The sequence below is a fragment of the Triticum aestivum genome, chromosome 3A, assembly GCF_018294505.1.
Source record: "Triticum aestivum cultivar Chinese Spring chromosome 3A, IWGSC CS RefSeq v2.1, whole genome shotgun sequence".
In the NCBI taxonomy this organism is placed as follows: domain Eukaryota; kingdom Viridiplantae; phylum Streptophyta; class Magnoliopsida; order Poales; family Poaceae; genus Triticum; species Triticum aestivum.
In genome coordinates, this window is record NC_057800.1 from 694,126,546 (window position 1) to 694,143,221 (window position 16,676).

Consider the following 16,676-nt stretch of genomic DNA (forward strand, 5'->3'; position numbering starts at 1 on the left):
GCTTCAGATTCATACTGAAGGTGTGTCCTGTCTTTGCTGCAATTCTTCTTTTTTACATAATAGGAAAAGTTATGTATCAAAAAGGACACTCCCTAAGCATGTCATTACGGATTAGCTAACAAAGCCCACGCGATGAAGAGGATAATCAAATTGAGAGCCGCCGAAGAGGATAACAAAAGCCCATGCCACTTCTGCAGAAACATAGATATCTAGAATTTGTTATTTCTTCTAATTTTAATTTTCATGAGTATTTACATATGTACATAATGACAGAATATTTATCTTATAACTAAAATAGTGAAGTTGTGATTTAGATTGAGAGCCAATAATTTTAGTGATTTGTGTCCTTCATTTTAAAGAGAAACATATTCTCATTTTATGATGCACTTTATATACAATAACCATGCATAATTCCATGTCCAATTTTGAAGAGAAATATATGTAGAATAAAACTAATTATATTCAAATATCATGACCTTGAATAGGTCTCATTCTTTCTTCCCTGTTAACTGAGCATGTGATTCCTTGTAAATGTTCCTCAAAATATATTATCTGTGAGTTTCCAGTTTTATTGTCCCATGGTGGATTTCTTTTATGAATTCAAAAAAAAATTAGCTGCAAGATAATAAAAAATGTACGCCAAGTTCGCATATATTTCTAATTGCTATCACATTACCATAGAAAGTTCTTTAATTGTTTTATTAATTTTTTAAAATCACTAGCTTGTGCAGACGCATGGGTTGATGACTTGTTTTTCTAATTATATGAACATTTTAAAAAATAAAGACCTAATTAATTCCATGATCATTTTTCAAATATATTGACATTATTACAAATATAACACAAAAATGGTCATAAACATCTTTCAAATGCGCCATGTATAGTTTCAAATATGTTATTTAAAATAATACGTGATAAATATTTTTAAGATAAACTATGAACATTTTTTAACTACACATTGCGCACTTTTATGTATTTTATGTATATTTTTAAAATATATGATCAACATTTACATGTACATATAAGATTTCATGTTCTACAGTATAAATTTTATATTTTAAAAATGGGCTTAAAACTTAAAATACAAATAATAATTTGTATGAAAAAAATTAAAAGTAAAAGCAGCTCAAAATAGAGCAAGGGCCGAGCTAGGCGCATCAATAGACGGTTGCTTCGTTACGTTAAAAATCCGGAAAACAGTCCATTCATGAAAGAATAGTCTCTTTGTTTTTTAGTGGACAACGAACAAATAGTAGATCAATGAAACAGATGTAAATGAGCCACCAAAGAAGCACAACAGTAGATAAGCAAACGAACTGGTGCACCTTTGCTCGTTGTTTCGCGCGTAACACACGATATAGGAGAGCAACTAGCTGACGGTTACCCCTTAGGGGACGACGGCAAGGCTCAGTTTCACATACTTGGAGCACGCCAAGCAGTGGCAAAGCCACGTTAGACCTGTGCAGTCGCTTGACTACACAGAATTTTCGTGAGTCCATGACCCCCACCACGTTAGGCCCGTCTATTTAGCATTTGTTTTGGAAAACAATTAGCTGGTCCATAACAAAAATTACCTCCTTGGTCCCTTGGTTTTAGTGGATCGGGAAATATCCCAAAATAACGTACTTTTCTTCTTAAATTTCTCTAACTTTCCAACTTCTAGCTCGTGTATCGGAAGAAAGGAACTTCTCGATCGTGTGTTGTCAAGAAAAAAAACCTTATCGATCGTGCACATCTCAGTTTATCGCGGGAACATGGACAGCCGCCGTCAGCCGCAACCTCCTCCCGTCGTCCCGCTAGCCGTGAGGCGCGGAAACCTCCGGCCATCCAGGGCGTGAGCGACGCCGATGCACTGTTCGGCGAACCGCGAGCGACGCACCATCCAGCATCCGCGGGCACCCATTAATCCAGACTGAATTGATCTATAGTTCAATATTGTTGCCAGTATACTAATCAAACACCAGAACGTTCCCATATATCTACTAGTAAGCTTGTACGTGCAACGCACGTCTGAACTCTATCACATAATAATGAAAACAGTTGTATGGTTTTATATAGATTTTTCATCTGCAAATTTTTCACTAAAATAATGTTTGTTTGGGTGGAAAAAAATCAAATCACATGGACAAATGAAGAAGGTGTAAATAATATTAAAGATCAATGGAAATCTCTACTGAACATTGGTAGTCTCATATGCTTCCCATTGAACATCATACATTCTGTGAATTACCACTGCCCTAGGCAATCCACAATCCAGCTGTCTTGCTTGTGAAGATCTGATATTGCTCAGTTCATTCTAATATACATCTGCAGAATCGCGAAGTAAAAGCAGAGAGAAAGATTATACCGAATCTAGCGACCCTAATCAGATAGAGACATGAGAGAACAATTAAAAAAGACAATGAAAGAATTTAATGAATAAAATCTTATGCTTACGTATCAATCCATGAGAGATAACTATACTTATGCAAATTTTCATTACAACATTGTCGAATGTGTGATCAACAAAGACAAACTACAGTCGGCTTGTATCATGCATTATGATTTAACAGAGGCAGACAACAGAGCCAAACTAATGGAGATAATCATCTAGGTAGCTATAGGATGCATTATGATTTAATTCTCTCCCAAATATGCTTCCTATTAACTCCAAAATCTGATATTGAAATGACACAGTATTTGTCCTATCAGAATTTTTTTAGACAGAGGACCATCACATTTTGAAACTGTATACTCATGCTCAACTTTTTCCAGCACAAAGACTAAGTTGTATGTGTTGAAAAGTATCAATAGGATAAAGCATGTACCTGTACTAACCTTGGCAACATCAATGGCCTTGTCATTCCTTCAGAACAACCATAATGAAACTATTCTTGTCTTCTCTTTCAAATTGAAAGAGATAATATACATGAACAAAGCTTATTTCTGAAGATACATTGTTGCTAACACCCAGGGAGGTTATGGTCCAGATTGAATCGAGCTGCACTGGGTCGGTGGCTGGACAATGGTGGAGTTTCGGTTGCAGTGATGTGGCCATCGTGGTAGAGGCGAACTTCTGTGCTAAAATGCATTATAATGTCAGGTTAGAATCGAGCATTCTAGCAGATAAAGAAGGGATGGAGAGGGAGAGAGATGTCAGGTCGCTACCTTCTTGGTACCGATGGATGGAGCTACCCGTTCCGAGGAGATAGGGTGGAGGAGGGCGGAGCTGGCAGCAAGGAGCACACGTGTGGCCTCGTTCGCCGGCTCTACACAGGAATGGTTACTTAGCAAGGTTCACAAAGAAAGAATATAGAGCAAGAACAAAATCTGCTACTTACATAATGTAACAGAATCCTCTTTCATATGGATATATATAGTAGCGACCTGCCACATGTTAATATTTTGATAGAGGCTCCAACTTTGTCAGTGGTATTCTCCTCGAAAATAACCTGCAAGTCAAACAACTGTTTATGCAAGTAGCATATACTCCCTATGTCTCATAATATAAGAGCGCTTTTAACAATACATTAGTGTCAAAAACGCTCTTATATTATGGGATAGAGGGAGTAGTTCCCTTCTTTCCATAAGCTGGAATCACAATGTGCGTCAGTTGGTACAATTCTCAATGATTACCTTGACAGTGTTCATAAATGTCTGTATTGATGTTTCCATGACCGTTAGATATAAGTTAATTCAGATAAGCAATACCACCAACCTTTACCAAAATTCAGAGAAGCATGTACTGAATATTCATAGAATCATTTGTATAGTTGACTCATTGTATCTTTTCTCTCGGGTATACCATCTTGCATGACCAAGCTTGAGCAATGCAAATAACAGAACAATGCCACCATGCAAGAGAGAGACACCTGAGTGTTCAAATAAATTAAGGATTGCTCCTGTTGATGCATGATCATAATTACATTTGCATTGACATTAAAGTTGAGGAACAAATGCTATATCATTGATCCAAGAGATGCTAGCTACAAGTAAATATTTCACAGTATTACACCTAAAGTTTAACGTGCATATGCAAGAATCTCTATCTAATATTACCATCCCCACATTAATGTGACACAGTTGCCTTTTCCCATCTCTATATATATTTTTTCATACAATCTAGCTTGCAAAACAGGTGCAAGGAACAGACTGTTTCTGTGCAATAATATTAGAAAACATTAACCATGGCGGACATATATAAATATGTGATGAGCATTAACATGGGAAGACAAAAAAAAGGTAGTAAATTTCATGGACAAACCTTTCTTCCAGTCAATGTCGAGACATGGTCCGGTTTTGCAAATTCTCCCAATAGAAAGTGAAAGTGAAGCAGACTACAATATATAGGGTCCACAGATCATGGCTTCTACTCCGATTGAAATATTAATTCAATTTTCCTTCATGTACATATATTACGCCGCATATATCAATGCCCAAAGGAACCACTTCACCTGAGTGAAGCTTCAATTCTGAAAAGTGAAGTTCTCGATGTCCTACAAAAACAAATCTTATCAAACAAATCAAACAAGCTCAATGGGCTAAGAACAGAAGTCCTACAAATCAAAGAGGCCAACCCTTAAAAACTCAATTGTACCAAACATCCGAAGAATTTGCTAGCTTAGCAGTCAAGACCAAGCTATCAACATTTAACTGCAGTTGGCAAACAATATAGACTATCTATCTAGTTCACTAAAATGACAATGCATCCAGCGTTGTCAGTTATGATTAATGACCATTTACATCAAAATTTCATAATTCTCTGCCACGCATATACGCAATTAGAAGGATGAAAAAACTCAAAACAGATTATGAAGCATCTCTTGCATCAAATTGCAAGTAATTAAGCACTCTGGACGGACCCGGACGGCGACGAGATCATTGCTCTGTCCATCTCAGATTTCCTCTGTCCATCTATGAACCAGACCTACGTACCTCAAGGGTCTCTTAACTCTGGCCGTCTCAGAGCGGCTTTAGGCGGGCACTAACATTGATTATGTAATCTCCTCAAGATAAAAGAACATTATTCTGGAATTTAATATGTCATCACTTTTTTTTATCTGTTAGAGCACCCGGGAGGAAAAGCTTTCAAAATGGTGGGCATTCAGTTGTAGTTCTTTTTCATGCAGATAGGCCTTCCAACTTTCCAAGAATCTTACTCTGGATTAATTACATAACATACAGAAGTAGAGTCATGTTGGTGGTCTATTGAGCATAAAATTAAACTTTGTATAAAAGCAGGGCTGTTAAGCCTATTATTCTCTACAAGATTACCTTCGTAGAAGTATTACACAGTATCGAATTTTACGCAGCACAACAGTGTCTACTTTCAAGCATATTGAAGTACAATTATAGGTTTTATTTTAGTTAATATAGTGACACCGTTGTTTGGTTTCAAGTTTGGGAGTTACAGTGCATATCTCTCACCCGAGAAGCCATCAACGAGAGGCCTACCCATTCACAGATCAAATTTTGACAGATTCATGAATTGCTTAAATTTGTCAAATTTCCCAGTTAGGTCACCTGGGAGGCTGGGAATCCAGAAGGTTAAAGATTATTAAACCATCACAAGTCAAATAGCAGATAAATGGGAAATAAGAAAATATAGAAGTACATCAGCAGTGATTGCAGGTTCTAGTATATCAAGAAAAATACGACAATCATCAGGTCACAATACATCTAACGTCATACAGTTTGAAGAATCTAACTGGGACTTGGAAGAATTCACCAAACTATTATTATGAGCCAACAATTCCGTTTCAAAACATAATTGTTGAGATATATGATATTGAAAATTCCTTTCTTCAAATATCTTTCATATTTAAACTCAAAATATCTAGAAAATGAGAGCTTTGGCCTTCTTGTGATAACATGAAAGTAGCAGCTAGCAGCCATACTGCAACTCCATATTTTAGACTCTTTCAATGAATTCATAAGACATGCAAGGACCGCTCACAGTTCGGCGACAATGTGAGCAAAGCAAGTCAGCAAGCATATAATGATTTCCAGGCTGAGAAGAGTGTAGATAGACCTGCAATATTCTTATATACGACCCTGACCACTTATCCACTTCTCAAACAAACCATATACTAAAAGCTGGAATATAGATCATGAAAATGTTGCGATAATTCTGAATTTTGCAGTTCATAGAACACTATTAGTAGAAAGTAAGTAGTATTGTTCTGTGGGTTTAGTGAAACGGAAGCATGATTAGCATATCAAAATACTGTATTAGCCGACCATTGTATCTGGGAGAAGGACGGCGACGATGTCTCACATGGTCATCCATGATCGCAGAGGATGTAAATCGCGTGGTGGTCGGTAATGAACTGGGGCGATATGGATGCACCCGATGGACGTTTTGAGCACAATACTTGATACAATAGCCTTGATCTTTGTGACCCCTCTCCAAAGCTGCCTTTCTATCCTGAAATCTCCAGAAAAAATCAAAATCAAAATCCGAGACAGATGGTAGCCGGTGAGGGGAACTGACCACGTGCTACTGAAGTAACCCTCTGCTTTTCATGTTCCGAGAGGTCGAATTTCACGCTGGTTCTAGTTATACTTGCCAGCCTAAAACTATTTGGTCACATATGGACATGAAGTCAAACTGATTGTCCGGGAACTAAGTAGTTCAACACTTTTTCACTACTAAATAGTTGAATAGCTAAGGGATATGTATATCTTATACTGTTGTAAAAGTAGTTCAGTGATGGCCTTGTGTTCATGTTTCTTTCTGAAATATCTATGCATGGCCAAAGTCGCCAGAGCCAAAGGGAAAAACGAAAAGGAATCAAAACGCAGTCAGTTTGAGTGGTACCGACAATAATCTGGCACATCAAATTCACTACTTTCTTTTGTCAAACTGATTCACTACATTGATATATCCACAAAGTACAGAATTTGAAAATACAGATATACTACTAACTTCTACAATTCCGTCACAACAAACTGTTGAACCAATATGTATACAATGTTCCTCATACCATGGAGGGGAGCACGCCTGGTCGCGGGCATCGTCAGACTTGAAGTCATAGGAGAGGAGGTCGGAGCAGCCTCCCTGCCATGGTCGTGGTGGTCGTGGAGGAACGGCTCCGGTGACCCGCGGCTCCCGCGGCGAAGGGGGGGGGGGGCTCCCGCGGGGGCAGGCGAAGGGCGGCTCCGGCGGCGGCTGACAGCAAAGGGAGGAACGACGGGGCGGCGAAGGGCGGCTCCGGTGGCGGCTGACAGCCGCGGGAGGAACGACGAGGTGGCGAACTGCGCGCGGGAGGAACTGCTCAGGCGGGAGGAGGAGGGGGGCGAGAGTCGTGCGTGCGTGCGTTGTTGGTAGATTTCTTTTTTAACAGCGGGGCAGGTTAGCGATCGAATTAATGCGTGGCTTGTTGTGTTAAACACCGAAGGATTATGGGCCATCAGATATTATAGATGGACGGTTAAATTTGTTTGGATCTGCTTCTCTCTTTCTTTTATAATGGTAGTAGATAAATCCCATCATTTGTACGTTATCTTCCTTCTCTAACCTCGATGCCTCTTTCAATTTTCTTCTCTCACCAGCAATATTAGATTTTGGATGTAAGAGATGTGTTTTCTATTAACAGTCAGAATTGTAGATCCAATTTTCTTCTCTCACCGATGTTGTTGTGCATACATATCAATTATCACAAAGGGCTTGCTACAATAAATAAACACGTTTGCAATAAAGTAGGTTTTTTCATGTTCATAATCCGCCTAGAAAAATCATCATTAGAGAAGCCTTGACATCACAGGGTTATGATCCTGGCACCGCCACTGGCGCCAAGTGGTGCGTCCAAACGCCACCACGTGTCGTGTTCTGGGCACACCTTGTGATTTTTTTTCTTTGTGCATGCGTTTTAGGCATTTTGTTATTTCTAGGTTTTTTGGCTTGTTGGTTTTTGCTTGATTTTTCGTACATTTTCATGGAAATTTTTTGGGAGTTCTCATAAATCAATGCTTTTCTGCAAAAAGCACAACATGTGCTTCTGCGAGAGACACATGTGTGCTTCCCAGAAAAGGAAAAAGGATAGCTATGAGAAGCAAAACTTTGCTTGCGCGGAAAGCACCCAAAAAGGAAAAAGCACAACTATGCTTTCACCAAAAAAAGGGAAAGACACAACCTGTGCTTTCGGAGAAGCACAATTATGCTTCCCAAAACAGAAAAGTGCAGCTGTGCTTCCACCAAAATAGGGAAAACACATCATGTGTTTCTACGAGAAGTATAGTTGTGCTTTCGTGAGAAGCACAACTTTTCTTATGCGACAAGCACAACCTGTGGTTCCATGAAAAAAAAGGGAAAATCACAATCTGTGCTGCCTGAAAAAATGAAAATGCAATTGTGCTTCTGGGCTCCTTTATTTCTTTCATTTTTTTGTTTTTCGTTTACTTTTCTTTTTTCAGTTGCCGGTTTGTTTTGTTTTGTTTGTTTTTTCTAGCTTCATGGGTTTTTCATTAAAAAGTTCATCAAAATTTATTAACATTGGATCTAGTTTGGAAGAATTCGATGTGAAAAATCCAACAAAGAAAATGGATTGGGATTTGGAAACACTGTTCAAGAGATAATTTGTTTTCAAAAAATGAATCTACGAAAAAAATAGAAAACTTTGAAATTGGGAGAAGTGGTTGTGCGCCACTTGTCAGCACCAGAGAAGGTGGGAAGTGACCTTTTCAAGGGGTTGCCCTTAACTAGTGATTTTGGCGATATATGATGTTACCAGCAGGCGGAGGACCTATATATGACCGGTCGTTGCGGCACCAAGCATTCGTCCCCTCGATTAGGTCAGCCTATTAGCAGTTCGCACAACGTAAAATCCAAAAAACAGGAGAGCCCACGAGGGGATCGAACTCTGAAAATGCAAACTGCGAGCCCATGTGGGTAGCCAGTTGAGCTGATGACGGATGTTCATAACTAAGTAGCATGGAGCGGTAATAATTACCAACAGCAAGAGATCTAAGACATTTTTTAAACTTCAAAACACAATCTTTTGCAAAAAAATGTGATTTTTTTAAACGCGAACTATTTTCAAAATTGTGATTTTTTTCAAACACAAACATTTTTGAAACAACTCAAATAATTTTTTTAAAACATGGAACAGTTTTCATCTCTGAATTTTGTTTGAACAAGAGAATATTGTCTTGAATTTTTGTACGAACTTTAAATACATGAACATTTTTTACAATTACAAATAAATTTGAAAACAGGAACATTCTTCAAAATTCCAAGGAAAATTTGAAAACGCAAACATTTATTGAAACTCCCAAACAAAATTTCCAAACTTGATCAAATTTTGTAAGGGGGCACATTTTATGAATATGTGAGCTCGCTTGAAAATGGGGACATTTTATGAAACTCGTAACGAAATTTGAAAATGCGAACAATATTTGAAGATGCAAACATGATTTTGAATATGTGAACATTTTTTGAGACTCCCAAACAAAATTAAAAAATGTCAACTATATTTGAAACTGCCAAGATGTTTTGAATAAGTGAACTTTTCTGAAGATGGTAACATTTTCTGAAACTCTCAAAAATATTTGAAAAAATGACTGTTTTTTTAAATATGTGAATATGTTTTGAATTTCTAAAATTAACAAAACGGGACTATTTTCTGAAACTCCCGAACAGAATTCAAAAATGCGAACAATATTTGAATATGTTAAAAAAATTGAAAATGGTAACATTTTTAAACTCCCTAACAAAATTTGAAAACTTGAAAAGATCAAAAATACGACCATTTTTTAAAATATGTTAATATTTTGGAATTTGATGAGCATAATTTTAAAAATGGGAAAATATTTGAAACTCTCAATCAAAATTACAAATCCGAATAGTTTTTTAAGGGTGAATAGGTTCTAAATATGCTAATTTTACTTGAAAACATGAACATTTTTCGAAAATGCAAACAATTTTCTAAAATGTAAACAATTTTTTAATACGCAAACAATTTTTGAATATGTGAACCTTTTTTCGAAAAACGGGAACATTTTCTGAAACTCCTGAACACAATTTGAAAATACGAACAATTTTTTTGAAACACATAGATATTTTTAGTATGTGAACATTCTTGAATTTTATAAACAATTGTTTTGAAAACATGAACATTTTAGGGAAAACATGCATTTGTTAAAAATTCTGTTTTTTTAAATGAACTTGGAAAAAATATAAGGCAAAAAATAAAAAGATAAAGAAATGTGAAATAAAAAACCATTCAGAAAACTTATAGAAGGTTCCGAAAACCGGTAAAAACCGGCTGAGAACCTGCTATATGGTTCTATAGATGGGCCGGCCCAAAAATCATTGTCTCTCCTAAGTGCGATTGGTCGAATGTTTGACGCATAACACATCAGATAGGTTATCCACTAGTAGGTGTCTAAATCTACAAAAACCTTGGACACTTACCTCGAGGGGCACCGCAATATCTGAATTGTAGCGAGACCTAGCATTTTTATGAGAATATAGCGAGACCTAGCATAAACACACATCAGGCGCCTCCTTAAATGGGTCGGCCAAGCACGGATGAGGCCACAGATCACTCTCTCATTTTTCTTCTGTTTTCTGTTTCCATTTCTGCTTTTTGTTTATACTAGCAAATATGCTAAATATATATAATACAAAAAATACTTTACATAAAACATTTGCAAAAAAATAACCAAGCATTTAAAACATATTAAATGTCATAGAGAAATGTTTCTCATGTATACGAAAAATATACAATGTGTATGACAAAAGAAAATCATAAATTTTAAAAGATAAATCAACCGTTTAAAAATGTGAAGAAAGTCTTTCGAATATGTTAGTCAAGCGTTTGAAACTTAAAAAATATTAAAAAAATACAATGTTTATGAAAAGATGTTGATCATGTATTTAAAAATATTTAAACATGTATAAAGAGATGTGCGTAGTGTATAGAAAAATGTAAATGTTAATCATATAAATTAAAATATCAAAACATATATTTTTAAAATTTTAATTCTGTTTTTGAAAAGTTCCTGATGTATCCCAAAAATGTACATTGTGTGTGAAAAAATGGCCCGGATGTATACCAAAAATGCACATTGTGTGTGAAAAGATGTTTGCTGCGATTAAAAAATTGTTCAGCATGTATTGCAAAATGTTGACCATGTATTTAAATATGTTATTCTTGTATTTTAAAAATGTTAAACATGTATTAAAAATTTACTAAATATAAACCAAAATTTTAAATTGTGCATGGATAAAATTAGACATCAAAAAATATATTTTTTTCTAATATAATTTTAATCATGTATTGCTAAAATGCTAAACATGTATATAATTATGTTGCTGATGTATACAGAAAATGTTGTATTTATACTGAAAAAAGTTGCATGTGTTGGAGAAAAGAAATGGATGAATGTCTACAAATAAACAAAGAAAAAATGAAGAAACCCTATGGAAACCATATAATAAAAACCTAAGAAAACATATGCAAAAGAACTAAAACAATGAAAAGCAGGAAATAAAAGAAATAAAACCGATAAAAACCAAGAAAGAAACAAGGAAAAAGCAAAGAAAGAGATAACAATAAAGAAAAACGATGAAAAAAGAAAAACTGAAAGAGAAAATAAAATGAAAAGAAAAGAAAAAGGAAAGACCAGAAGAAGTGAAGGAGCGAGTGAACCTATCATAACCAAAGAAAAAAATTTGGCAATGGGCCAATCCAGTAGCTACAGATGGAGGAAACTTTTCGGGCGAGCATATATGTCACCATAAGCGAGATTTATAGCGAGATATAGTCCCCACGTGTCACTTTTGGGTGCGTCAACTATGTTCACCATGTATTGTTTCGCCAAGAAGTCGGTAACGTGAGCCTTCTCACTCGTCGCGAACAAAAAATCCTGGTGAGGTGGCCAAAAAAATTGGGATTATTATTTCCAGAAAAAAAATGTTCAACGCCAATACTGACTAAGCTTGAAACACCATAGAAACTTTACATACATTAACAATTGACAACGACTTTGTGTTGTTTTGTTATTGTACGTGTATGCCTATGTTCTTCAATAAAATGTTTTCAAATACATGATGACCATTTTCTAAAAAAACTGTGAACTTACTTAAAATACATGGTAATATGTTTATAATAAAACTTAATTGGTTTTAAAAATAAAAAAATTATGAAATACATGATGAACAATGTTAATGTACAATATAATCGTATTTTAAGCATACAGAACATTTTCTAAATACATGATGAAGATTTCTTGAAATACAAGATGAATAACTATATAGGACAAATCTTTTCAATACACAACTAACAGTTCTTGAAAATATCTGAAAATTTTCAAACTGCATGACTACCAATTTTTAAAATAGGGTAAACAGTTGTTAAATAAATTCTAAACATTTTTTAAAATCCACGATGAACATTTTACATAATACACAGTAAATACATTTTGAGATTCAATGAACTTTTTTAAAATACGAGATTAATATTTTTTGAAATACAAGATGAACTATTACAAAAAAACACTAGGAATAATTTTTTAAATACATGCTAAATACTTTTCTTAAATACACAATTAAAAATCCTAAAACAATAGAAAGTAATAAAAATCAAAATGAAAAACGAAAATTAAAAAACAAAGAGAATATAAACAGGAAAATAACAAAGGTGGACCAGGCTAAGGAGCAACACCTGCATGAAAAAGACCAAGGGTACCATTTCGAGGGGAACTCCTATGTGACGCATTCTGCGTCAACTAGGTGCGGCTTCGCACAGGAGCAGCTGACTGGCGGGCTTTGTGGGCCGCGAGGCGCGCGTTTCCCTGGTTTTGAACTGTTTCTACCGCTTCGTTGATTCTGCTTCGCGAAGCTGTTCCACTGATTGTTGTCCCTGCTGTTTTCCACTGTTTCTTCTGTTTCTACTGTTTCTTCTGTTTTCCTTGTATAAACTAAACAATGGTACAGTTTGAATTGTTTCCCAAAGAAACATGAAAGATAAAAACCTTGAATTTACTAAACAATGGTTGTAGGTTCCATTTTTATGAAACCAGGTGTTGTTCCTATTGATTCAACTAGTTTTTAATTATAAAAAACATGAAATTTCATTTTACATTTATTACAAAGTGGTACTTCTAAAACTGTCATAAAAGTGGTAAGCTTACATCTTGATGAAATTGAGTGATAATAGTATCACCAAGGCGTCATGAAAGACAAAACAAAATGTACATGTCTTACTGCTCGTTTTCATAACTGTTTCAGCTGTTTTCGGACATTGTTTACAGTTGAAGGTCTTGGAAGAAACTATCACTAGATCAGCAAGAGAAAAAAAAGATAGCTCTATCGGTAAGGAAACATTTTTCCCATGGAAGTATTCCTTTGAGTTGAATCTTGCAGTGCACTTCCCTTGAAGGTGACAGTATTAATGAGACCCTTGAGAATAGAAAGAAGAATTAGAAGAAACATATACGCGATTAGAAGAAATTAATTTCACTGTTCGGTATGAAAGAACAGGCTTTAAGAAAATAACATCTCTTTTGTTTCCATAGGAGAGAAAAAAATAGAGAACTTACATGTCTCTGCAGGAAAGAAGTTACTAACGGCAGCTGAATTTCATTGTCCTTGCATGTTACAATCTCAAAAAGAAATTTCTAACATAGAGCTTGTAAATCATCCTACAGTATTTTAACATGTGAACAAATTTTTGGAATATTTTTTGACATAGAGCTTGTAAATTTCATTGTTCACATATTTTTTGGAATATGTGATCAAATTGCGGAAACAGGAACAATTTTTTGAATTAGTAAAAAAATAAACATGTGGACAATTTTTTGAATTTGTAAACAAATTTGGAAACATGAACATTTTTTGAACATGTGAACAAATTTTATGAAAACCGAAAAGTTTGAATTTCCCAAACATTTTTCGGAAATTGAACATTTTTGGAGTTTGTGAACATTTTTATGAAGCATGAACAATTTTTGAATCTTGAGAACAAATTTGGAAGCGCGGATTATTTTTTGAAGCATGAACATTTTTTGAACCTTGAGAACAAATTTTGAAACGAAGAACAATTTTGAAAAATCCTGAACAAATTTGGAAGCATGAACAATTTTGTAAAGCACGAACATTTTTTGTTTCTTGAGAACATATTTTAAAATAGAGAACAATTTTGAAAAATTCCAAAAAAAATTGGAAGTGCGAACATTTTCGAGAAACGCTATTTTTGAGAAAAAAAACATGAAGGTTGTATGAAACAGCGAACACTTTTAGAAATTGAGGACAGAATTTGTAAAAACTCAACAATTTGGAAAATGCAAACAATTTTTGGAAATGGGCACATTTTTGTAATGTCTCCCAAAACCCGAACATTTTCCAAATTCGAAAACAAATTTTGGATACTTGAACATTTTTTAAAACTTGGAACATTTTTTGAAACTCCCGAACAAAACTTGAACACATGAACAGTTTTTAAAACTTGCGTACATTTTTTCGAAACTCCCGAACAAAAATTGAAGCATGAACATTTTTTGCAATTTGTGATTTTTTTTAAATGGAAACATTTATGGAAACTCGCAGCAAAATTTGAAAACATGTACATTTTTTGAATTTGGATTATTTTTTGAAACTCCCAAACATAACTTGAAACATGAACAAAAAGAAAATAAAAAGAAAAGAAAAAGGAATTGAAAGATGAAATAAAGAAACAGAAAAACGAAGAAAGAAAAAGAAAAGAAAGAAAAAACTATAAAGAAAAAGCAAACAGAAAAAACCAGTGAAAACCCGGTTCAAGAACCTTCCAGAAGGTTCCCAAAACCGTTCAGGAACCCTCCAGAAGGTTCCCAAAACCGGGACGCTGTAGCGCCTGTGCTATCTCGTGACTGGGCCGGCCCATCTTGATCGCTAGTCGCTCGCTTCTCTGTGCGAAGCCTCGACAGCTGGACGCAGCGAGTGTCCAATAGGGTTTTCCCATTTCGAGCGCGTGCGGGTGAAAACCGAAGAAACCTTATTAGTAAGCTGAGGCCCATATGCAGGAGTATGTAGGCGAGGGGTAATACAAATTCACAATTATTTTTTCTTTTAGATTTAAACTCGGAATAGTTGAGATATATATATTCTTCAGTCAAGCCTATCTCTTGCTTAATGCAATTTCTAAAGGGCGCCTTAAGTGCCCATTCCTTCTATTTCCACAATCGGGCGCACACCCTCTTCTTCGTGCAGAGCCGGCCCATCTCATTTTCTTCTATTTAAAAATGCACAAACCTGTTTGCCAGGGGCATTGTCCGAACCGGCCATCTCGCTTCCACCCGACCACCTCACCATTTTTGTTCACTTAAAGATTTTTTCCTTCTCTATTTTTTATTCTTTCATGGAATGGTTTTGTTGGTTTTTTAGTTTTATTTTCATTTTTCTTGGCAGGGTTTTTGTTTATATTTTCCTTTGTTATTTTTCTTTCATTTTTCTTGTTTCTTTTTTGCTAAATGCCTATTTTTTTTAAATCTCTGAACTTTTTTGCAAATTGATGATTTTTTTCAAACTCGTGAACCTTTTTTCAAAATTGATGAGCTTTTTTCAAACTCAATGTTTTTTTTGAAATTGAATAATTTTTTTTCGAAATTGGTGTGTTTCAAATTTAATGAACATTTTTAAAATTTCCGAACTTTCTTCCAAATTCGATAAACTTTTTTCAAAATGATTAAAAAAATCAAATTCCTGAACTTTTTTTTATGTTTGTGAACTTCCTTTAAAAATTCATGAACATTTTTAAAAGAACGATTTTTTCTGATATTTCCATTTTTTCCGGATTTTGTAATCTTTTTTCTTATTTTTCAAAATTCAATGGTCAACCGGTCAACCATGATTGAGCGAACGAAGGCAACATGGGACGGGTGAAGACAGCCTGGGCTGGCCTAGTTTGTGGGTGCATAAGCGCTAAAACTAGAAACCGGCGCTGATTGCGCCCTTTAGGAGCTCCCATTGCTTAAAGTGAGCACTAAGGGCTGCTCACCAATAGCACACCCTAACATGGGATAGATGCAAAACAGCGAAGCCAATGTTCTTCTGCTCCTGTGACGATTGAAATTCCTCCTCATCGTTGGGCATTTTGATTTTCCTTTTTTTTCCTCCGGTCAATTCGTACGTGCATGTGCAGTGTGGCATTATGTATTTTGTTTCTTCCTTTTTCTCCTTCTCTTTTTCTGTTATTTTCCTTTTTTATGACCACCCTCTAAATTACAAAAAGAAAGAGAATACTTTCTAAAAATTACATAAAAAGATTTAAATGTGCAAACACTTCTCAAACACACATGAATATTTTTTGAAAATGTGAGGAACAGCTTTTGCGACAATCCTTTTCTTATTACATGATGAATATTACCTCCGTTCCAAGTTAGTTGTCTTAGATTTGTGTAGATACAGATGTACCTAACACTAAAAAAATGTCTTGATAGACCCATATCTAGACAAATCTAAGACAATTAATTCAGGATAGAGGGAGTACTTTTTAAACACACGCTGAACTTTTTCTACGTGACGAACAACTTCTAATACGCAATAGTGCTTTTTTGTATTACACAATAAGAACTTTTTAAATACATGATAAGCTAATTATAATACATGATGAATATTATATGCAATAAACTAGTCTTAAATACAACATGAACAAATTCTAAATGTAGCGAATTAAAATATCAAATGCACAGTGAAGAATTTGTAATACACAATG

General features: G+C 35.2%; 1 long non-coding RNA gene across 1 annotated transcript; it reads right to left on the reverse strand.

Annotated features, from left to right (window-relative positions):
* Window positions 1–13,160: 13,160 nt before the first annotated feature.
* LOC123059186 (uncharacterized) lies at window positions 13,161–13,603 on the reverse strand. Its single transcript, XR_006427384.1, has 2 exons — window positions 13,525–13,603; window positions 13,161–13,384 (listed from the first exon to the last, which is right to left on the reverse strand). It is a non-coding gene; the product is annotated as an uncharacterized lncRNA (long non-coding RNA).
* Window positions 13,604–16,676: the final 3,073 nt, after the last annotated feature.